Consider the following 24,187-nt stretch of genomic DNA (forward strand, 5'->3'; position numbering starts at 1 on the left):
ATCTTGCCATTTGCAATGAGATGGATGGAGCTAGAGAACATAATGCTAAGTGAAATAAGTCAGTCAGAGAAAGACAAACACCATATGATTTCCCTCATATGCAGAATTTAAGAAACAAAACAAACAAGCAAAGAGAGAAAGAGAGAGAGAGAGAGACAAACCAAGAAACAGACTCTTAACTATGTAGTTTGTTTGCCCACTTTTAGTTGGATTACCTGTTTTGGTTTGCTTTCAGTTGTATGAGTTCTTTATATATTGTGGATATTAACCCCTTATCAGATACATGGTTTGAAATATTTTTGATGGATATGTTAATTAATTCGACGGTGGGAATCCTTTCACAGTATAGACATATATCAAGTGTTGTACACTTTAAATTTATTATAATTTACTTTGCCAATTATGCCTCAATAAAGCTGAAAAAAATAGAAAAGGGAAAAAATAAAAGAATACTGTCATTTGAATCACTTGCTCTGTTAAAAAATCCAGATATATTGTTTGTAAGGGACACATCTAAAACATAAAGACACACAAGGCAAAAAGATGGAAAAAGACACATTGGGCAAAAGCCACAAGAAAACTAGTGTGGCTATATTACTACCAGATAAAATGGACTTTAAGACAAAAAAATTTTTTAGAGATGGAGAGGGTGACAGTATAATGAATATATAATGATTTTATGCATGTATACACTGAATAAAATAGGCTCAAAATATATGAAGCAAGTCTACAGGAAGAAATGGATACCTAAATCTATCATTATTGTGGGGGATTTCAAGCAATTGTTCTTATTGTTGCTAGAACAAGCAGACAAAAAAGCAGCAAAGATACAGAAAAAATGGCAGCACAATTACTATGCTTAATAAATGCACAGATACAGAGTTCTGTATCCAACAATTAGAGAATACATATTTTTATCAATTACTTTTACAATATTTTCAAAAATTATTATGCACTAGGTCATTAAGAAAACCTCAGTAAATTTTGAAGACTATCATATATGCCATAATCTTTCAACACAATGCAATTAAGCTAGGAATTAATTACAAAAACGTAAAAACTTTATGTCCCTGAATATTTTGAAATCTATAAAATATTTCACTAAATAAACCACATTTTTTTAAAAGTAGAAATTTTAAAAATACCTACAAGCAAATAATAATTAATACATAGAAAACCCATGGAATACAAGAAAATGTGTGCTTCTAGGAAATTAAGCAAAGCCTGAAAGTTAATGACACATATGTCCGTTTTAAGATATTGGTAATATTCTATAAAAAGAATATATATATTATACATATACATGTACATATACATATATATATAAAGGAAATACAATAGAAATGAAATAGAAAACAAAGATTCAGTATAGGCCAACAAAGCCTAAGTTGATTTTTCTTTTCCTTTCCTTTTTTTTTTTTTTTAACATTTTATTTATTTATTTGACAGAAAGAGAGCGAGCACAAGTAGCGGGAGCAGCAGGCAGAGGGAGAGGGAGAAGCAGGCTCCCCGCTGAGCAGGGAGCCCAATGTAGGCCTCGATCCCAGGACCCAGGACCCTGGGATCATGACTTGAGCTGAAAGTAGATGCTTAACAACTGAGCCACCCAGGCACACCCAAAGTTGATTTTTCAAAACAACTAGCAATATAAATAAATTACTGACAAGATTTATCAAGAGCAAAAGGGAGAAGATACAATTTTACGAGTAAAAGGGGAATATAACTAAGATAAAGTAGAGATTAACAAATAGGAAAACACTATCAACAACTCTATGTCACCAATTTTGCAAATATTGGTGAGGACAAAACCCTATGAAAAAAAAAATTTACCAGAAGAAATAAAAGCCTTGAATAATCTTACACTATTATATTAATTGAAGTAATTGAAACAATAGTTAAAATCCTCCCGCAGAGAAAGCATTGATATTTTTAAGGAAAAGTTTTATTAAATTTTTAAAGAACAGATAAAATATGAAAATTATTTAGGACAGTAGAAAAAAAGAGAATACTACCCAGTTTGTTTTACAAGGCCTGTATAACATACAAAATAAAACCGGGAAACATATTATGAGAAAGAAAAATTACTGGTCCATTTCACTAATGAATATCAATACAACAATCCTAAACAAAATATTTGCGAATTGAAACAACTATGTAAAAAAGATAATACGCTATAATCAAGTTGGATTATCCCAGATTTGCAAAGATGGTTAGTAAATGTGGGAAATTTATACATTTCATTACAAAAGTTGCAGAGAAAGCATTCATCATCAAAAATAAACACTTAAGAGCTCCTGGGTGGCTCAGTCAGTTGAACAGCAGACTCTGGATTTTGGCTTGGGTCATGATCTCAGGGTCATGAGATCAAGTCCCTTGCTGGGCTACTTGCTAGGCCTGGAGCCTGTTTAAGATTTTGTCTCCCTCGCTCTCCTTCTGCTTGCACCTCCCCACCCCAGCACTTTTGCATGTCTGTTCTCTATCTCTCAAAATAAATATATAAATAAACACTTAGTAAATAGAAATGGGAGTCTCTTTATTGTGATAAAAATATTTACCAAATACCTAGCACAAACATCATCCTTTATAGGGGGACATTAGAAATAGTCCCTTTAGAAATGAGAGAGGGGCACCTGGGTGGCTCAGTTGTTAAGCGTCTGCCTTCGGTGCAGGTCATGATCCCAGGGTCCTGGAATGGAGCCCCGCATCGGGCTCCCTGCTCAGTGGGAAGCCTGCTTCACCCTCTCCCACTCCCCCTGCTTGTGTTCCCTCTCTCGCTGCCTCTCTGTCAAATAAATAAATAAAATCTTAAAAAAAAAAAAAAGAAATGAGAGAAATATACACTTCACTAACACGTGTATTCAATACTGCATTGGGGGTCTAGGCCAGTGTAATAAGACAATGGAGAGTCAATGGAGGCATAAAGCCTGGTAGAATGTTGCAGAAGTGACTTTCTGCGATTTCCAAGTGCAAGCCTTAAGAAAGCTATCTCCATGGCCTCTCTCTAGGAATCCAACCCCCGTGTGAAATGTCCAGCTCTCCTGTTAGACTCCAAGGAGAAATGATATGGAGAGGCCACGTGGGTAGGGAGAGACCCTGAAGCTGAAGGAATTGAGAAATCTAAGCCAACAAGAATCAAGGTCCTACAAATATGACCCCAGTTGGTATTCTAGCCAGCCTCCAGTCATTTCAGCCATCTTAGCTGAGGTTCCAGATATGTGAGTAAAGACGCCATCTTGGATATTCCAGCCCCAGAAAACATGGGACAAAGATGAGATAAGGTGTCTCTGCAGTATCCTGTCCAAATACTAATCCATGGTCACATGAACAAGATAAAACTGTTATGGTTTTGAGCCACTAAGTTTTGAGGTAGTTATGTAGAGGCAGATATTTGATACACCAGGAGTCTAACTCTATACACTGTTCTCTAAAGTTTCACGACGTAAAAGATGTATGTGGTATTTATATGAGGGAGAAATGCTTGAGGTCTTTTATCTGAACTCTTGCTGTAGACAAGTTTTCACTGGTTGGCAACTTGTGTATGATATGGATTGTGTGGCAGGCAGATGCCAAGGTGACCTCCAGTGATTCCAATCTCCTCGTCTTCATGCCTTTGTGTAATCCCTTTGAGTTTAGGCAGGACTTATGAGTGTAGGCAGGACACACACACATCTATAAAGATGATGGGATGTCACTCCCATGATTAGGTTATGTTATATTGTAAAGGTGATGAGATATCACGCCTGTGATTATGTTACATTATATAAGACTCTTAGCAGACTGGATCTACAGATTCTTGCTGGATGAATAAACAACCATACTGAAAAAGCCCAAATAGCAAAGGACTATGGGTAGCCTCTGGGATCAGAGGAGGCCTCCAGTCTACTGGTAACAAAAAGCTAAGCTCCCAGTCATGCAGTCACAAGGAAATAAAGTCTGCCAACCACCCAAAGAGCTTGGAAGTCGATTCTTGTCCAGTGAAGTCTCCAAATGGGAATGCAGCCTGGTCAATGCTTTGATTGCAGCCTTGTGAGATTCTGATCCCAGGATCTAGTCAAATGTGCCTGGACTCCTGATCCTAGGAAAATGTGAAATAATAAATGTGTGGTGTTTTAAGGCACTGAATTTGTGGTAATTTGTCACATTGCAGTAGAACAGAAATTCAGGAAAGTTTGTGTTGGGGGAATATTATGGAGCATCACTTATGTATCCAGCAAGGAAGAGAATTACTAGGCAAATAAAAGAGGTTATATAAATTCCGCACATTACTTCATTCACAGGGTATAGCTGGTGGTCATCAATATGCCTTCTGATTTTGATTTGGAATTTAAAAAAAGAGTAAAAATAAATGATTCATTAAAGGAGGTTGAAACTTTGGAATTGAGTTCTAGTGAGAGTTGGTAAATGTTAATTGTGAGTTTTCTTTGTTTATGGTTTTGTTTTTTGTTTTTGTTTGGTGCTTGGTGTATGTGTGGTTGAGTAATGCACTTTCATGGACCTTTCCTAGGATTTTTGATGGCTTAGTTCTTTCTGATTTTCCCTGTCATTATGCTCTCAAAACTAAGAAGGATTTTAACATCCTAGCCCATGACATATTAGATGCAGAGTTTCATACCTTTATGATTTCCCAAGAAAGCCACTACTATCAAGCATTTTATGATTTTTTGGAAGAGCGAGAGGGGTAGTACCTATTTACCAAGGTTTGGAGAAAATCAAAATGGGGAGTCATGATGTGCAATGCTCTGATATCATTTGCTGGCTCCTCCCCTCTCTTCTCAGTCTCTCCTTGTCTGCTTTGGGAGCAATTAAGTATTTCCTCTCCTCAATCAGGGAAGTTCTTTTTTATTTTATAATAATTTTTTATTATGTTATGCTAGTCACCATACAGTATATCCTTAGTTTTTGATGTAATGTTCCATGATTCATTGTTTGTGTGTAACTCCCAGTGCACCACGCAATACGTGCCCTCCTTAATACCCATCACTGGCCTATCCCAGTCCACCACCTCCCTCCCCTCTGAAGCCCTCAGTTTGTTTCCCAGACTCCATAGTCCCTCATGGTTCATTCCCCCTTCTGTCAACCACCCCCTTCCTTCTTCCCTTCCTTCTCCTACCAATCTTCCTGCTATTTCTTATGTTCGATAAATGAATGAAACCATATGATAATTGTCTTTCTCTGCTTGACTTATTTCACTTAGCATAATCTCCTCCAGTCCCGTCCATGTTGCTGCAAATGTTGGGTAATCGTTCCTTCTGATGGCTGAGTAATATCCCATTGTATATATGGACCATATCTTCTTAATCCAGTCATCTATTGAAGGGCATCTTGGCTCCTTCTACAATTTAGCTATTGTGGACAATGCTGCTATGAACATTGGGGTGCAAATGGTCCTTCTCTTCACTACGTCTCTATCTTTGGGGTAAATACCCAGTAGTGCAATTGCCGAATCATAGGGTAGCTCTATTTTTAACTTTTTAAGGGAACTCCACACTGTTTTCCAAAGTGGCTGTACCAACTTGCATTCCCACCAACAGCATAAGAGGGATCCCCTTTCTCCACATCCTCTCCAACATTTGTTGTTTCTTGCCTTGTGTATTTTTGCCATTCTAACTGGCGTAAGGTCGTATCTCAAGGTGGTTTTGATTTGAATTTCCCTGATGGCTAATGATTTTGAACATTTTTTCATGTGTCTGTTAGCCATTTGTATGTCTTCATTGGAAAAGTGTCTGTTCGTATCTTCTGCCCATTTTTTGATTTGATTATTTGTTTCCCGTGTATTGAGTTTGAGAAGTTCTTCATAGATGTTGGATACCAGTCTTTTATCTGTAGTGTCATTTGCAAATATCTTCTCCTATTCCGTGGGCTGCCTCTTAGTTTTTTTGACTGTTTCCTTGGCTGTGCAGAAGCTTTTTATCTTGATGAAGTCCCACAAGTTCATGTTTTCTTTTGTTTCTCTGGACTTTGGAGATGTGTCATAGAAAAAAGTTGCTGTGGCCGCTGTGAAAGAGGTTGCAGCCTATGTTCTCCTCTAGGATTTTGATGGATTCCTGTTTCACATAGAGGTCTTTCATCCATTTGGAGCTTATTTTTGTGTATGGTGTGAGAGAGTGGTCAAGTTTCATTCTTTTGCATGTAGCTGTCCAATTTTCCCAGCACCATTTATTGAAGAGACTGTCTTTTTTCCACTGGATGTTTTTTCCTGCTTTGTCAAAGATAGGTTGCCCAAAGAGCCAAGGGTCCATTTCTGGGTTCTCTATTCTGTTCCATTGGTCTATGCGTCTGTTTTTGTGCTAGTACCATGCTGTCTTTGTGATCACAGCTTTGTAGTATAGCTTGTAATCCGGCAACTTGATGCCCCAGCTTTGTTTTTCCTTTTCAACAATTCCTTGGCGATTCAGGGCCTTTTCTGGTTTCATACAAATTTAAGGGCTGTTTGTCCCAGCTCTTTGAAAAATGTCATTGGTATTTTGATCGGGAAGGCATTGAAAGTGTAGATTGCTCTGGGTAGCATGGACATTTTAACTATGTTAATTCTTCCGATCCATGAGCATGGAATATTTTTCCATCTTTTGTGTCTTCTTCAATGCCTTTAAAGAGTGATTTGTAGTTTCTAGAATATAGATCCTTTACCTCTCTGGTTAAGTTAATTCTGAGATAATGTATGATTTTTGGTGCTATTGTAAATGGAATGGATTCCTTAGTTTCTCTTTCTTCAGTCTCATTGTTCATGTATAGAAATGCAACTGATTTCTGAGCATTGATTTTGTATCCCATCACATTACTGAATTGCTCTATAAGTTTTAGTAATTTAGGGGTGGAGTCTTTTGGGTTTTCCATATAGAGTATCATGTCATCTGCGAAGAGAGACAGTTTGACTTCTTTGCCGATTTGGATACCTTTTATCCCTTTTTGTTGTCTGATTGCTGTTGCAAGGACTTCTAGTACTATGTTGAATAATAATGGCGGGAGTAGGCATCCTTGTTGTGTTCCTGATCTTAAGGGAAAGGCTTTCAGCTTTTCCCCGTTGAGAATGATATTCGCTGTAGGCTTTTCATAGATGGTTTTTATGAAATTGAGGAATGTGCCCTCTATGCCTACACTCTGAAGGGTTTTAATCAGGAAAGGATGCTGTATTTTGTCAAATGCTTTTTCTGCATCAATTGAGAGGATCATATGGTTCTTGACTCTTTTCTTGTTGATATGATCTATCACAGTGATCAATTTGCAAATGTTGAACCACCCTTACATCCCAGGGATGAATCCCACTTGGTCATGATGGATAATCCTTTTAATGTACTGTTGGATCCTATTAGCTAGGATCTTGTTGAGAATTTTTGCGTCCATATTCATCAGGGAAAAGGGTCTGTAATTCTCCTTTTTGATGGGGTCTTTGCCTGGTTTAGGGATCAAGGTAATACTGGCCTCATAGAATAAGTTTGGTAGTTTTCCTTCTGTTTCTATTTTTTGAAACAGCTTCAGGAGAATAGGTATTATTTCTTCTTTGAATGTTTGGTAGAATTCCCCGGGGGAATCCATCAGGCCCTGGACTCTTGTTTTTGGGGAGGTTTTTGATCACTGCTTCAATCTCTTCATAATTAATTGGTCTGTTTAAATAATCAATTTCTTCCTGTTTCAGTCTTGGTAGTTTATAGGTTTCCAGGAAGGCATCCATTTCTTCCAGGTTGTTTAATTTATTGGCATAAAGCTGTTGATAAAAGTTTCTAATGATCCTTCCTATTTCATTGGTGTTGGTTGTGATCTCTCCCCTTTCATTCATAATTTTATTAATTTGGGTCCTTTCTCTATTCTTTTGAATAAGTCTGGCCAGTGGCTTATCGATCTTACTTATTCTTTCAAAGAACCAGCTTCTAGTTCTGTTGATCTGCTCTACTGTGCTCCTGGTTTCTAATTCATTGATCTCTGCTCTAATCTTGATCAACTGCCTTCTTGTGCGTGGGTCAGGCCTGTTCTTCTGTTCCAGCTCCAGCTTCTTGAGGTGAGAATGTAAAATCTGCATTTTAGATTTTTCTATTCTTTTGAGTGAGGCTTGGATGGCTATGTATTTTCCCCTTAGGACTGCCTTTTGCAGTGTCCCATAGGTTTTGGACCGATGTGTTTCCATTCTCATTGGTCTCCAAAAATTGTTTAATCTCCTTCTTAATTCCCTGGTTTACCCAATCATTCTTGAGCAGGATGGTTCTTAGTTTCCAAGTGTATGAGTTTCTTCCAAATTTTTCCTTGTGATTGGGTTCCAGTTTCAAAGCATTGTGGTCTGAGAATATGCAGGGAATAATCTCAGTCTTTTGGTATTGGTTGAGACCTGTTTTGTGACCCAGTATATGGTCTATTCTGGAGAAGGTTCCATGTGCATTCGAAAGGAATGATTATTCTGTTGTTCCGGGATGTAGCGTTCTGTATATATCTATGAGGTCCATCTGGTCCAGTATATCATTCAAAGCTCTTGTTTCTTTGTTGATTTTCTGCTTAGGTGATCTGTCTATTGCTGAGAGCAGAGTGTTGAGGTCCCCTACTATTAACATATTGTTATCTATATGTTTCTTTATTCTGGTTAAGAGTTGGCTTATGTATCTAGCTGCTCCCCTGTTGGGGGCATAGATATTTATAATTGTCATATCCACTTGTTGGATACATCTTTTAAGAATAATATAGTGTCCTTCTGTATCTCTAAATACAGTCTTTAGTTTAAAATCTAATCTGATATGAGAATTGCTACCCCAGCTTTCTTTTGAGGTCCATTGGAATGAAAAATGGTTTTCCATCCCTTCACTTTCAGTCTGGATGTATCTTTAGGTTCAAAATGAGTCTCTTGTAGACAGCAAATGGATGCATCATGTCTTTTTATCCAATCTGCAACCCTGTGGCACTTTATGGGAGCACTTAGGCCATTCACATTGAGAGTGATTATTGAGAGATATGATTTTAATGACGTCATGTTGCCTGTGAAGTCTTTGTTTCTAGAGATTGTAAATTTCTGTTCTGTATCACTCTTGGGGTCTTTTTACTTTTATAGAAGTAATTTTTTTAGGGCTGGCTTGGTGGTCACAAATTCCTTCAGTTTCTGCCGGTCTTGAGAGGTTCTTATCTCTCCATCAATCTTGAATGACAGCCTTGCTGGATAAAGGACCCTTGGCTGCATGTTCTTCTCAGTTAGAGCTTTGAAAATACCTTGCCAAGCCTTCCTGGCCTGCCAGGTCTCTGTAGACAGGTCTGACGTTATTCTGATATTCTTCCCTCTGTGCGTAAGGATTTTCTTCCCCCTGGCCACTTTCAATACTGTATCCTTGGATTTAATATTTGCAAATTGCACTATGATGTGATATGGTGTAAGTCTGTTCTCACTGATCTTGGGAGGGGTCCTCTCTGCCTCTTGGACACGAATGCTTGTTTCCTTTGCCAGATTAGGGAAGTTCTCAGCTATAATTTGTTCAAATATCTCTTCTAGACCTCTCTCTTTCTCCACCCCCTCGGGGATGCGGATGATTCACATTGGAACATTTCATTGAGTCAGTAATCTCCTGTAATCTCCATTCTTGAGATTGGATTTTTTTGAGCCAAGTTTCCATTTTTTACTTTCTCTTCTACCATCCCATCCTCCGATTCACTAATTCGTTCTTCTGCCTCATTTGCCCTGGCAATCAGAGTGTCTAGTTTAGACTGCATTTGATTCATAACATTTTTAATTTCTGCCAGATTCACTCTCATTTCCACCCTTAGAGATTCTATATTCTCGTTAATATTTTCATTAATATTTTTTTCAAGCATACATATCATCTTGACCACTGTTACTCTGAACTCCATTTCTGACAGTTTGGTTATATCCATATCCATCAGTTCTGTGGCAGAGGCCACAGTCTTTGTGTCCTTTCTTTGCTGAGGTTTTCTCCTCCTCATCATTCTGATGAGGAGAGGTTGCGGGGATGCCCAGAGTCCAAATTATTGACCAGGACCCAGGCAGTGTGCACTTGTTTTATAGGGACCTTAGGGATGTGGGCTTCTTGATTTTTCAGCCTGCCTTCTGGGGGAGGGCCTGCCATGCTGATACTCAGGCAACCCTGTTTGGGTAGAGTTGCCCCGTCCCCTGTGAGGGGGGATGGGTATGGGCACAATATGAACCGGTATTTCTGAGCTTTTGTTCTCTGGCAGCTTTCCCTGGTGGTTTTCTGTGCCTCTTCTGAGAGTCAGAGCAGCAGTGTCCATATCCTAGCCTCTGTCTCAGAACAGAGATCGCAGTCCTCTCTCCACTGAGCTCCCCTGGCCACTTTAACTCTGTTTCTGTCGGTCCTGCTAAAAACCCCGCAGCATCCCGGGATGTGCGTCCCACAGCCACTCTCCCAGCCCTCACTTCCAGGGCTGGCACATCTCTGTCCTTTGTGCTTCTAACACTGCCAGTCACCCCTGGTTCCCGCACGCTCCTGAGCTCCCTGTTTCAGTGTGGTTTGCACATGCTCCCGAGATCCCGGTACCAGTCTGGTTCCAGTGAGCGCTCCAGAGCTCCGGTTTTCAGTCTGGTCACGTGCGCATTCCCGGGCTCATGGTCTCACTCTGCTTTCTTGCAGGTGCGGGTCCGTGAGTCCAGTCTGCTCCCCAGTGCAGGTGGCTACTGCTTCCCAGCACCCAAGCGCGACAGCACCCTCCCCCTACTGTTTATCTTCTGATATCTGTGTGCGGATATCTGTGCTTAAGACTTCCCTCGCATGGTGATTTATCTCAAAGTAACATGAATCTGACTGCAAAAAGCAGTCCGGTGTTCACTGGAGACCCTCAAGCATAGGGAAAACTACCACATATAGCTCCCAGCAAAAACTTCCCCAAATCCTTTTCTGCATAGCTTTCTCTCTAAAGTCACACCCTGAACTATACTTCTTTCCATCCCTCCTTGCTAACCTCCTCAAAATTCTGTCCACCACTCTTTCATCCTCCTTTTCAGCCTTTGAACTGAAACTTTTCTTTAAGAGACGCTCCATGTCAGCACTTTTTTAAAAAAAAGATTTTATTTATTTATTTGACAGAGAGAGAGACAGCCAGCGAGAGAGGGAACATAAGCAGGGGGAGTGGGAGAGGAAGAAGCAGGCTCCCAGTGTAGGAGCCTGATGTGGGGCTCGATCCCAAAACACCGGGATCATGCCCTGAGCTGAAGGCAGATGCTTAACAACAGAGCCATCCAGGCGCCCCCATGTCAGCACTTTTGTAAATCAATCTGTCCCCATCTTTCTACCTTTATTTTGTAGCTTCACCTCTTAGCCCTGGCAACACATCAGAGAATCCATGGGCAGGGGCGCCTGGGTGGCTCAGTCAGTTCAACATCTGACTTCAGATCAGGTTCTGATCCCAGGGTCCTGGGATGGAGCCCCACATCGGGCTCCCAGCAGGGAGTCTGCTTGTCTTTCTGCCCCTCCCCCTGCTCTCTCTCTCTCTCTCTCTCAAATCAATAAATAAAACCTTAAAAAAAAAGAATCCATGTGCAGTTATAGACTTGTCCTCAGAAGGCAACTGAGGGAGAGAGCTATGAATAGGGACACTTGAATATTCCCTCCCCTCCATGTATTAACCAGGGCTCTCCAGAAAAATAGAACCGATAGGATTGAATCGTTGGTTGGATGGCTGGTTAGTTGGCTGATTGATTGCGAGGAATTAGCTCATGTGATTATGGAAGCTTTAAGTCCCAAGAGTTACATTTGGCACTTTGGAGTCCCAGGTTTGCCAATGGTGTAGTTTTAGTCTGAAAGCTGGTGGCTCAAGACCCAAGAGAATCCAATGTTTCAGTTTGAGGCCAGAGGCCAAAAAAACAAAAACAAAAACAGTGTTCTAGCTCTCAGGCAGTCAGTCAGGAGGAGTTCCTCTTTACTTGAGGGAGGACCCTCACAGACACCTCCAGCATAATGTATGACCAAATGTCTGGGCACCCTGAGGCCCAGTCAAGTTGACACATAAAGTTAATCATTGCACCCCTTCACACTTGTATCTCTCACACAGCTCTCCACTATATGTGCCAATCTCTAGGCTCATTTCTTCTCACTTTCCTTTCCTCTTCCCTTCCTCTTTTCTTTCTTTTTTTTTTTTTAAAGATTTTATTTATTTATTTATTTGACAGAGATAGAGACAGCCAGCGAGAGAGGGAACACAAGCAGGGGAGTGGGAGAGAAAGAAGCAGGCTCTTAGCAGAGGAAACTGATGTGGGGCTCGATCCCAGAACACTGGGATCACTCCCTGAGCCAAAGGCAGACGCTTAACGACTGCGCCCCCCAGGCGCCCCCCCCCCTCTTTTCACACCAGGCTTCTGGTTCAATGTCCTAGAGTAGACTCTTTCCTCTCCATCTTCCTCCCCTTCAAGCCTCTGTTCATCCTTTTTTTAAGATTTATTTATTTATTTATTTTAGAGAGAGGATGGGGGCAGGGGCAGAGGGAAGAGAGAGCCTTAAGCAGACACTGTGCTGAGTGCGGAGCCTGACACAGGGCTTGATCTCAGGACTCTGAGATCACGAATTGAGCCAAAATCAAGAGTCAGATGCTCAACTGACTGTGCTGCCGAGGTGCCCCAAACCTCTGTTCGTCCTTTAAGAGTTAGCTCATATGTCACTTCCTTTGTAAAGTATCCCTTGATTCTCCCAATTCAACATAAGTGCTCTCTCTTTTCTGTATGCCCAGTATTTTGTGTGACTCTCAACCATGTACTTATCACAGGTGACTTGTGTTCTATTCATGTTTGTGTCTGACATGTCTGTGTCTTGTAAGTACTCTCCACAGAGTTGAGGGTGTGATTGAAGCAGTAGGGAAGGATTAGTGATGTCATATTTGCATAGAAATGGTAGCAATAATTAAAATTTGGCATGTGAGTAACTGGTTTCACTCTGATAAGAAAGATGCCATAGTAAGCTTTAAAATGGAAATGTGGATGATAATAATACAAATAGCTAATCCTAAAAGCCTATGGTGTCCCGGGCAGTACATTAAATGATTTATATATATCACTTTATTTAATCATCACATCAACACTATGAAGCAAATCCTAATAACCCTATTTTACAAATGAGGAAACTGAGGCAGAGAGGGATAAAGTAACTTGGCAAGGTGACAAAGCTAGTTTCTGTGAAACTGGAGTTTGAACCTGAGCATAAATGTGTCATACCAGGAAAGGCAGAGGTGTGTAAAGTTCCCAGGAGGAAAGCTGCACACCTATGTAATCTATTACGTTCATTCTTGGTTCTCCCAACCCCCACCCTGACAGAATTCCTTGTACTGTTGCTCACCAACAACGTTTTTTTGCTCCTTTTCTCCTGTTTTCCCTCCTTAAAAAATGTTATTAATTATTATAATGAAAACCTTTCTGGAAAAGCAACACCAGGCACCATATGCATTCCAAGCCTGGTTTTCATTACCAGATTTGCTTTCCACATATGATTCTCACCATGAGCGTGAAGTTATGGTGCCCTTCTTGTGACATGATGTAGTTGGCTCTGCTTTGTGGTTGGTGCTGCCAACCTCTGGGTTAAATAATAAAGAGCCAATTGTATATTTCAGGGCTATTATACCATTTAATCAGGATTTAAAAAAAAAACTGTATAGAATAAAGGCATCTGTAAATGTCTTTATAATTAATGCTATTTTCATTTCGCTGAAGTAAAAACACATTATGCAGATTATCAAGTGAGGAATACCTTAATTTTTCTTTTCTGGAAATGAACAGTTTTACATCTAGAGTCTCCCTCCTCAATACCCCTTAAAAAATTATTATGACTTTCCATTGGAAAAAGTGGGACCGGTCGGTTCTCATATATTTTTATAGTAAACTAAAAATTAAGTAATAGGATACTTCCCACATTATCATATATAAGCAAATGTAGTGTCTTTAAGTTTCATACATTGCAATCTAAGAAAATGTACTGAATTGAGGTAAATATTCTTTTCTTTTAAAGATTTTATTTATTTGAAAGAGAGAGAGTGAGTGAGAGAGAGAGAGCATGAGCACGGGGAGGGGGAGAAGCCGACTCCCCTGCCGAGCAGGGAGCCCTATGCAGGACTCAATCGCAGAACCCCGGGATCATGACCTGAGCTGAAGGCAAAGGCTTAACCAACTGAGCCACCCAGGCTCCTTGAGGTAAATATTCTTATAATTTAATTACCTTCTCAAGAATTTTCTTGCAGAAATCTTGCAAAATGTACTATTGTAGGGACAAACATTTACCTTGGAGGAAATGAATCCTCAGCATCTAAAGAGCTACCCTATAAATCATGGTGTTTTCAGAGCAAAATCACAGTTCTTTCACAAGTTTTTGATAAGCAAATGAGAATAAAAAAAATAACTTTATATCTCACAAAGTTCTTTTTGACAGAAGAAAGAACACACAAATCAGGTGTTTCAACATAAGAATGTAGAATTTTTCAAGAGGTTTCTTTGGTACCAGACCTGCCCATACACTGCGGTCTTTGGGGCCAAGGAGCTGAACTTGCTGTGAGAGTTTTGCTTTGAGGGAACAGAATGGGCTTTAGCAGCAAGCCACTTATTATGAAACAGCTCGGGGAAGCCTTCCAGAGAAAATACGAGAAATCTGCTATGTATTTAGAAATGCTCTTTCCCAGATATGGAAGGGACATTACTTGCAAACTTAAAATATTTTAGAAGAGAAGTCATTGGCCTACATCTACTTAACTAGGACATTTCAGGAGTCCTTACCCTGGTTGGCATAAAGAATTACTCTATTTCAGAAAGTCTGGTATTCTAACTAGAAAAAAAAGCTATCCCTTCTGCCTTTTTAATTCTTTCTGGTGACTTGACTCATCAATTCAGACTATTTTGAGAGAGAAGAATTAGAACTATAGAATTGGAGTAAAACTTTCTGGGGCCAAATTCACACTGACCTTGAGCAAGTCATTTACCACTTTGGGTCTGGGGTTTTCTCCCCTCTGCTGCATTTAAGTAAGCTGGACTGGATCCCAGATTTGCTGGTCTGATAGAAGAGGAATATGTGTCCTTGGCTGGAGAAGTAGGAGGTGATGTAGTAATTTTATGTGTTTTATTTCTAGTCATTAAAGACTCGCTTTCTTAACCAGAACGTTAGGATGGTGATATATATTTGTCAAGAATTTGATCCGTGAATGAGCAACAGTGATAGACGTGCAAATTATTGCTTTCTTCTTTTGAAGGATCATATGGACAAACCTGCCTGTAATTATATGTTGCTTAGGTATGGTACTTTTCATTAGACGATGTCAAAGTGTTTTGCAAATGTTAATTAAGATTTGCATCTTCCCTGTGAAGTGAATGTGATTGTTTTCCTGGTACACAGAGCAGCAGGCTGAGACATAGAGCACTTTAGAGGCTGCCCACGATTACCCTCATGAACAGTACATCAAGAATCAGAGGGACTGTTTATAAAGTTACTTGGTCTAACCTACAACACTATAAAGCTATTTGGTAGAGGTTAAGTAATTAAGAAACTTTTGAAAGAAGGACAGCTGGCCTTGGTGCCACTGACTAAGGTTCTCAGATGCATCAGGATGCTTGTCTTCTATGCAGAAGTGGAGGCAACCCTATCTAAGCGAGGGAGGGAAAGTTACCAAGAGACTAATTGGCTATGTCTTCTCTTCACAAGTTGCAGGCTTCATTATTCCCAGGTAGGCTAGGCAGGTTCTATGGCATTGGGTGGGGTTTGTAAAAGCAGGATTTTTGAGGAATGGGAACACTCTGCAAGGCATTACTGTGGGTACTACTGGGGATTTCAGGGTCTAAGTAGAGCAAGTAAAGGGTTGGATAAATGGTCTCTCACTTTTCATAAAAGCGCAAAAATTCTGAATCACCCCAGAGACCACTAGAATAATCCATGAGAGCCTTATAGGATTATTTGAACCCTATTTTTATAGGTTCTTAACATGGGAAGATTTTGTTCTTATGAGTGTTCACTTGGTGGCCATGTGGAGAAGTGGCTGGTAGACAGAAAAATAGTAGTTACTGTGGAATTTATTTTTTCCTTCTTCTTCTCTCATCGCCTCACCCCTGGACCACTGCCTCCTCACTTGTTTTGTCATATTTACTTGTTCCTTCCTCAGTCTGTTCTGCGCACAACTGCCAGATTAGCTTAAGCATTGCTTTCATGGTACATCTCTTCTTAGAAATCTCCCATGGCTCTTTCTTGCACAACATCAACAAAAACAGCAATAAATATAAGCCAAGTCCTTAGTTATGGGTAGACATTGTGCTAAGGGCTTTATATACCTTATTTTTTACTTCATTCCAAATATTTCTGTATGATTTGAACACCCCTCCAAAATTGGATTCTACCCTCCTTTTCCACTTGCATTTTCTCCCGTTCTAACATGAACTCTCTCCTCTGGTGGGACTGTGTCTCATTTCTGTGTCACCCTGTGCCCTAGATGCCATTCCCATTATCCTTGGCTCATTTTCTCCCCCTCATTGAATTTGCCTACTTCCTCTGCCTATTCAAATCATCTTTCAAGGAACAGCCTGAGTCCCACTTCAGAGCTTCTATCAACAAATATATGTTCTTCTATGTACCATTCGCTGTTGTTGAATTATATAATTATCACTCAATTACTTGCCAATCTATTTTTCTGATAGACTATCAGGACATATTGAGTACCAATGTGGAGGAAGTTTCTTGATCTCTCCATTTTCCCTTGGATTATCATCTCCTTCTAGACATGACTTCTATATTAGGCAGAGGATAGGCTAAGTTATCCTGCAGTAGTGAAGACTCAAATCTTAATGGTTTCTAACAATAAAGGTTTATTTGTTACCTATAATATGCATCTGTTGTGTGTTGGCTGGAGGCTGTGCTCCATGTTGCCTTATTTAAGGACTCAGGCTGATTGAGGAGCAACATCTGGAACATTGCCTAATGCAGTGACAGGGCAAAAAGATGTGGCTAATAATGCACTAGCTCTTAAATTCAGACCCGTGTCTCTTCTCACTTGTCATGGTTAAAACAAGTTAAATGGCCTTTCCTAACTCTAAGGAGTACAGGGAAGTACAATTCTATTATGTACCTGTCAGAAAGGAAACCAGAATATTTGCCAGAAACTCTCATGATTAATACAACACCCTTTTCTGTATAGACTAGACCAGTGGTTTTCAAGCTTTTTGATTATAGCCCATTATGAAAACTACCTGTTACATCACAACTAAATATACAATACATATATGCATGTACTTAACTGAGACAAAGGTTACTAAAAGTAATTTACGGTTATTTTTTGTTCCACTCTATTTAACTTCATTTTTAAAAGTGGACATCACCCACTAAATTGGTTTGATGATCCACTGATAAATTGTGACCCAGGATTTGGAAAGTAATTGCCCAGAAGCCATGGGCCCAGCAGCCTTAACCCTTTCTCACTGCTAATCCCAACTTTTTTTTTTCACTGAAATCCCATTCCATACATTTACCTTCTCTCTATCTATATCCTTGCTGTTAAGTACTGCTGGTGAAAAATCATATATTATGAAGACTTACTGGAGGTTGGAGGCAGTACATTTGTAGAAGTCTGATCACCGCAATTGTGCGATTTCATCCAGCAGCTTTTTGTGTGTCCTATCCCCTCGCTGTCTTCTCTCTGCAAATGCGTCAACAAGCACACATTAAGGTCATTTATGGACATACTCCTTCAACTTCTCACCTCATGTTTGTAACCTTATCAATATCTGCATTCTCTCTCACTTCCTTTCTTCTGGTGTTAGAGAAGGAGGTGCTGTTTTATGAAGTGCTCTTATTAAGTATTCAAGTGTTTGCCTATTTCCTCCAGGAGCAGGTTTGTATCATTGGGCTTGCATTCTAATCATCCTACCTGTTTCACCTCTTTCTGGCTGTTGGATTTCCTTAGGTAAGGTATTATTTTTCTCTTGGGTTCATTATTTATCTCTTGGCCTCATACACCTGGTTGCCATTCTTAAATGCAGGAAGTGCAAGGCAAATGGATCTTTGGCCCAACAACCTGTCCCTCCTGAGGCACCTGGAGAAGGCTGTCTGCTTTCTGCCTTCCTATCTTGGAGCTCAGGGAAGATTAGCCTTACCATTGGCTCTCTACTGGCTTTTGGGAGTCAGGAAGACCAGGATACTTACATGTGGGGTTCAGCGTGGCTATCCCAGGAGTCATAGTTTGCTAAATGACAAGCTCTTTCCAGTAACCACTGCCTTTGATCCTCACTCCTGAGTCTGGTTCACAGGGAAAGAAGCCCTACCCCAGGTAATTCCACTGGGAGCCTGAATGGCTACTGCCTAACCTCTACCCAGTTAGTTGCCTGAGGGTCCCAGCACATTGTGACTCAAGAGAGACAGATAGCTTGTGGGAATGGACAGGAAGGAGCTGCCTTCAGGATGCCCTTTTCTGGGACCCAGATAGCGAAATACCTCCTTATTGATTTCTTTCATTTACTGTCAACTTTCTCAAAATGTAAACTATACCTGTTTTCTCCCTTATCTTACATTTTCTTTAGAATCCACTGCAATAAAACATTAATCCCACCTCCCTGAAACCGCTTTGGCAAAGGCAACCATTGACCTACTAATTGCCACATGCCTTGTAATCTTCATGGTTCTCAGGTCTTTCTTGACCTCTCAGCTGCATTTACTCTGTTGACCACTCCCACCCCTTTTCTGACTCTCTCTTTGGCTTTTCTGACAATACTCTCTTCTGGTTCTTCCCTTGTCTCTCTGATTCTTCTTAGTGTCCTTTCTGGAATTCCCATCTCTCCTATGTTCTCATTTTTGGTGTCACCCACAGTTGTGTTCTCTCCTTTCTTACTCTACTTGTTGTCCCGTGGGTAAACCCATCCAATCTTTTAATGTCTATATTTAACCCCCTGTCTGTGAATGACTCAGAAATTCAGGTCTTTAGCCCAGATCTCTTCTGAAGTCTAGATCTATTTTCACAGCTGCCAACAGGACATTTCTACCTGAACGTTCCACAGGCATTCTGAACTCAGCAGTCCAAAATGGAAAGTAATCTTTCTCAGAAGTAGTAGCTCAGGAGGTGGAAACTAAGACCAAAGGGCCAAATATGGCCTGCTGCCTGTTTTTATATGGCCCAAGAACAAAGAATGGTTTTTACATTTTTTTAAATGGTTGGAAATATCAAAATAATACTATTTCAGAAAACATGGAAATTATATGAAATTCAAAATTCTGTGTTTATAAGAAAAGTTTTATTATAACAGTGTTACCCATTTGTTTATGTTACTGTTTATATCTGGCTATAGCTTTCCCTACAATGGCAGAGATGAGTAGTTGCAACAGAGATCATATGGTTCACAATGCCTAAAATACTTAGTATTTGGACCTTCGCAGAAAAAGGTTTGCTGACCCCTGGTGTAGCTAAATAGACCCAGTTTCAAATCTCAGCTCTACCACTTATTCTCCATGTCACCTGGGCAAATTATTCTACTTCTCTCAATCTTGGTTTTCTTGTCTGAAAATGAGAATAATCATACTGCTCAAGGTTTTTTGTTGATTGAATGAGATAAAGCATGTAAGACACTTGGCACAGTGCTTGATATATATAACCTCATAAATGTTAACTATTGTTATTTCTCCCCAAACCTACTCTTCCTCTTGGTTTTTTTTTTTTTTTTTTGCTTTATGATAGCTACATGGTCCACCAGTAACCCAAGTCAGAAGTTTGAGAGTCATCGTAGGCCTTCCATCCTATTTGTTGCTGATTTTACCTCCACAAAATCTAAGGTGTCTATACTTTTTTCTTCACCTCTACTGCTACTGCCTTTGTTCCCTCTCTAATCTTCTCTCACCTGGATTGTCCTTAACTTGTCTCCCTGACTCAGATCATGTCCCAATTTTCTGTCTTCTATACTGTAACATGAATGAATATTTTAAAATGAAAATCTTATTGTATTATTCTCCATCTTAAAGCCATACAAGGACTCCCCCTAGTCTGCATGATAAAGCCTAAGCTCCTTTCACCATCCTCCATGGTTAGTTCTTTGCTTAGCCTTAATTCTCACCGTGCCTACCTTGGACATCATGCACCAGCCTCATTATGGCTTGAAATTTTCAAGGCCACCCAGAATGCCCTTCTCCACCCTGTCATTCCAGGCAGCTTCTACTTCATTTTCAACATTCAACCCAACCCTCACTGCCACTATGAAGTAAGTTTTCTTTAGTTCTAACCTCTCCCAATTTTTTAAACGATTTATTTAATTTAGAGAGAAAGAGGGAGAGAAAGAAAGAGAGAGCAAGTAGGGGGAGAGACAGAGGGAGAGAATCTTCAAGCAGACTCCCTGCTGAGCACAGAGCCTGACTCGGGGCTTATCCCGTGACTCATGAAATCAAAACCAAGAGTCGGAGGCTTAACTCACTGAGCCACCCAGATGCCCCAACCTCCCCTTATTCTTGTACAGCATTGAGCACTCCCTCTTTTGAGTTCCCATGGACCCTTATGTTCTTTAGTCACAGCATGGAATTCCGATTCTAGGTTATGAACTCCTGGATAGCAAGATATGTATTCAAGTCCCAAAAGCTATGTTTGACACATCGTGGAACGTTACAAACATTTATCAAAAGAAAGAATCAACAAAGTCCCACAAAAAAAATACATACATATGTAATTACCCAAATGATGATTTCTCAATCTGTCTTTTCCCTCTGATTTTTCAGATCAAAGTGATTTTTTTAAAGATTTTATTTATTCATGAGAGAGAGAGAGAGCAAATGCACACGTGTGTGAGTGCACAAGTGGGGGGAGGGGCAGAGGACGAGGGAGAGGGACAAGCAGACTCCCGGCTGAGGATAGAGCCTGACACAGGCTGACTAGGGGCCTGATGTGGGGACCCATTCCAGGACCCTGAGATGACCTGAGCCAAAGTCAGATGCTTAAAGACTGAACCATCCAGGTGCCCTGATCAAAGTGATTCTTTTTTTTTTTAATTTAAATTCAATTAGCCAAATTATAGTACATCATTAGTTTCAGATGTAGTGTTTAATAATTTTTCAGTTTCATGTAACACCCAGTGCTCATCACATCACATGCCCTCCTTAATGCCCATCACCCAATTACCCCATCTCCCCACCCACCTCCCCTCCAGCAATCAACGCACAGTTTGTTTCCTATAGTTAAGAGTCTCTCATGGTTTTTCTCCTGCTCTGATGACTTCCCACCCTGTTTTCCCTCCCTTCTCCTACGGTCCTCTGCCCTTTTTTTAATATTGCACATATGAATGAAATCATATGATAATTGTCTTTCTCAGACTGACTTATTTTACTAAGCATAATACCCTCCAGTTCCATCCATGTCAGCGTAAATGGCAAGTATTCATCCTTTCTGATGGCTGAGTAATATTCCATTGTATACATATACCACATCTTCTTTATCCACTAATCTGTCGATGGACATCTCAGCTCTTTCCACACTTTGGCTATTGTGGACATTGCTGCTATGAATATTAGGGTGCAGGTATCTTTTGGATCACTACACTTGTATCTTTGGGGTAAATACCTAGTAGTGTAATTGTTGGGTTGTAGGGTTGCTCTTTTTTTAACTTCTTGAGGAATCTCCAAACTATTTTCTAGAGTGGCTGTACCAGCTTGCATTCCCACCAACAGTGTAAGAGGGTTCCCCTTTCTCCGCATCCTTGCCAACATTTGTTGTTTCTTGTCTTGTTAATTTTAGCCATTCTGACTGGTGTGAGGTGGTATCTCATTGTGGTTTTGATTTATAATTCCCTGATGCCAAGTGATGTGGAGCATTTTTTCATGTGTCTGTTGGCCATTTTTATGCCCTCTTTGGAGAAATGTCTGTTCATGTCTTCTGCCCATTTCTTGACTGGATTATTTGTTTTTTGGGTGTTGAGTTTATTAAGTTCTTTTTTAAAAAATATATTTTTTTATTTATTTGACAGAGAGAGAGAGCAAGCACAAGCAGGGGGAGAGGCAGAGGGAGAGAGAGAAGCAGGCTCCCCACTGAGCAGGGAGCCTGATGTGGGGCTCAATCCCAGGACCTTGCGATCTTGACCTGAGTGGAAGGCAGATGCTCAATCGACTGAGCCACCCAGGCACCCCGAGTTTGATAAGTTCTTTATAGATCTTAGATACCAGCCCTTTATCTGATGTCATTTGCTAATATCTTCTCCCTTTCTGTGGATTGCCTTTTAGTTTTGTTGACTGTTTTCCTTGGCTGTGCAGAAACTTTTTATCTTTAAGTCCCAATAGTTCATTTTTGCTTTTGTTTCCCTTGCTTTTGGAGACGTGTCTAGCAAGAAGCTGCTGCAGCCGGGGTCAAAGTGTTTGCTACCCATGATCTCTAGGATTTTGATGGATTCCTGTTTCAAATTGAGGTCTTTCATCCATTTTGAGTTTCTCTTTGTGTACGGTGTAAGAAAATGGTCCAGTTTCATTCTTCTACATGTGGTTATCCAATTTTTTCAGCACTGTCTATTGAAGAGACTGTCCTTTTTCCATTGGATCAAAGTGATTCTTTAAGTGTGGTATCCCTGCACCAGCAACACCTGGAAATTTGTTAGAAAGACAGATGCCTAGGCCTCATCCCACACTTCCTGAATCAGAAACTTTGGAGGTGGGGCCCAGTAAACTGTTTCAATAAGCCCTTGAGGTAATTTGGATGTATGCTAAAGTTTGAGAACAACTGTCCTAGACTAGTTTTTCTCAAACTGTACTGTGGACCATCTGTGTGGGAATCATCTAAGTTGATTGTTCAAGCTAAAGATGGCAGACCCCATCCCAGAGTCTCTGGGTGCATGACATAGCTATGGTTTCAACACTGGCTGCACATTAGAAGTACCTGGGCAAGACTTAAAAAAAAACCCAAAAAACAGTACTCTGACTTTGTTCCCAGAGATTCTGATTCTTTGGTTTTGGTGGAAGACCCAGCACAAGTTTTTTCAAAGCTTCCCAGGTGATGAAAATGTACAGGTAGGGTAGAGCATGGACTACGATGGCTTACCTTCTAGCAGTGTGACTTTGGATAAGTTAATTCTGTTTCACTTTCTTGTTTGTAACAAGGATTAAATGAAGTAATATGTGTAGAGTGCTTACCACAGGGTCTGGCCCACAGCAAGCTTTTAACAGACGTTAATTACATTTTCTTTAATGAATATAAGCCCTTATAGTTCTTTATGTACACCAATATTTAGGAACCATGGAGCTAAAGGATATCCTTATTCCCTAAAACTGATTGAGTGCTGGTGAATTACTCTGCTCTTTAGATGGTTTGATCAACTTCCTGGTATGCAATTTCATCCAGATAATCAGTTCTAACTAATCCTGATGGTGGTGACAAAGTACAGGTATACCTGCAGAGACACATAAAGTTTAAAGTACTTTAAAAGTGTCTATCATGATCTCTTGCTCAGAAGTGTTTCATAGGTGTATCTCTTTTTCCTAATTAGATTCCAATTATCCTGGGCAGGGACTGAATCTTATATTTGGTTTTAATATCACAGTGCCTAATAGAGTGTTAGATATCCTAGAGACCTTCAACTTGACTAAAATATAGGCTCCACATATACCAATCTCAGTCCTGCCTAGAGTGACCCTGATTGGGTTTTCTGAATTCCTTGGGTCTTGATTTCCTCATCTGGGAAAGGGAGAGAGTTAGTTATTTCAATTTACTACCAGGGCTATTATGAAAAAGTGTCTATATAGCACCTCAGAATTTCTAGTGTGCCTTTAATTTTCAAATATTCAAAGAAAATAGACACAAAGTTCCCCCCACAGCTGTGTTGGAGCTTCTAGTATTTATTTGAGGTTGCTGGTATCTCCAGGTATCTCAGTTAAGCCTTCCTTCACTATAATATCTCATTGTGAATGATTTTAATATGAATTATATAAATGCCCAATTACAAAAAGAATTAAGTTTTCAAACACCCCTGTTTTTTAAGCCTCCCTTTCCTTTTTATTTTCCTCCTCCTGAAATTCCAAAAGTCATCTATTTTCTAAGATTTCACTGGCACTTTTCAAAAGAAGAATAATAATTTATAGAAGCATAAAGGGTCACTATATAAATCTCATATGCTTTATGGACTAATATGTTAAACAGATGAAGATTATGGTTTTCATTCATGATGAAATATCTAAATTTTCCAGGACATTGGTGGTGGTGTTTCAGTAATCAGGGCTCTGTAATGATGTCATCTACATGATTTTTACCATTGAACCCCACCAGAACTGATTGTCACCTTTGAAGGTTT

Source organism: Ursus maritimus, unplaced genomic scaffold, assembly GCF_017311325.1.
Source record: "Ursus maritimus isolate PB19 unplaced genomic scaffold, ASM1731132v1 scaffold_25, whole genome shotgun sequence".
NCBI lineage: Eukaryota > Metazoa > Chordata > Mammalia > Carnivora > Ursidae > Ursus > Ursus maritimus.